The 228-nt window shown below is 38.6% G+C and overlaps 1 protein-coding gene across 1 annotated transcript in view; it reads right to left on the bottom strand.

Moving 5' to 3' along the window:
• RIOK2 (RIO kinase 2) overlaps positions 1–228 on the bottom strand; it is a gene marked incomplete at its 3' end in the record, with an annotated part of 11,797 nt that overhangs the window by 3,535 nt on the left and 8,034 nt on the right. The window lies entirely within an intron of this gene.

Here is a 228-nt window from a genome sequence, read left to right as displayed (position 1 = left end):
CCCAAGCCACTGCCTCACTGTCCTCAATGGGAGAAAATTTCTCCTTATATCCAGGCAAAATCTCACTTCAACTTATGCTCATTGTCTCCGACCAGGCACCATTGTCATAATGCATTATTTAAATAATGGATCTGTAAATTTTTATGTCTCTCCTACTGAGACTTATGGTCTCAGTAGGAACTAGGTCCTCCTGTATTCAAATTCAAATGCCCTATAAGATTTTCTTTT

Source organism: Fulmarus glacialis, unplaced genomic scaffold, assembly GCF_000690835.1.
Source record: "Fulmarus glacialis isolate BGI_N327 unplaced genomic scaffold, ASM69083v1 scaffold10346, whole genome shotgun sequence".
In the NCBI taxonomy this organism is placed as follows: Eukaryota; Metazoa; Chordata; class Aves; order Procellariiformes; family Procellariidae; genus Fulmarus; species Fulmarus glacialis.
Note: the sequence above shows the minus strand (reverse complement) of the source record. Positions and strands in the feature narration are given on the sequence as shown.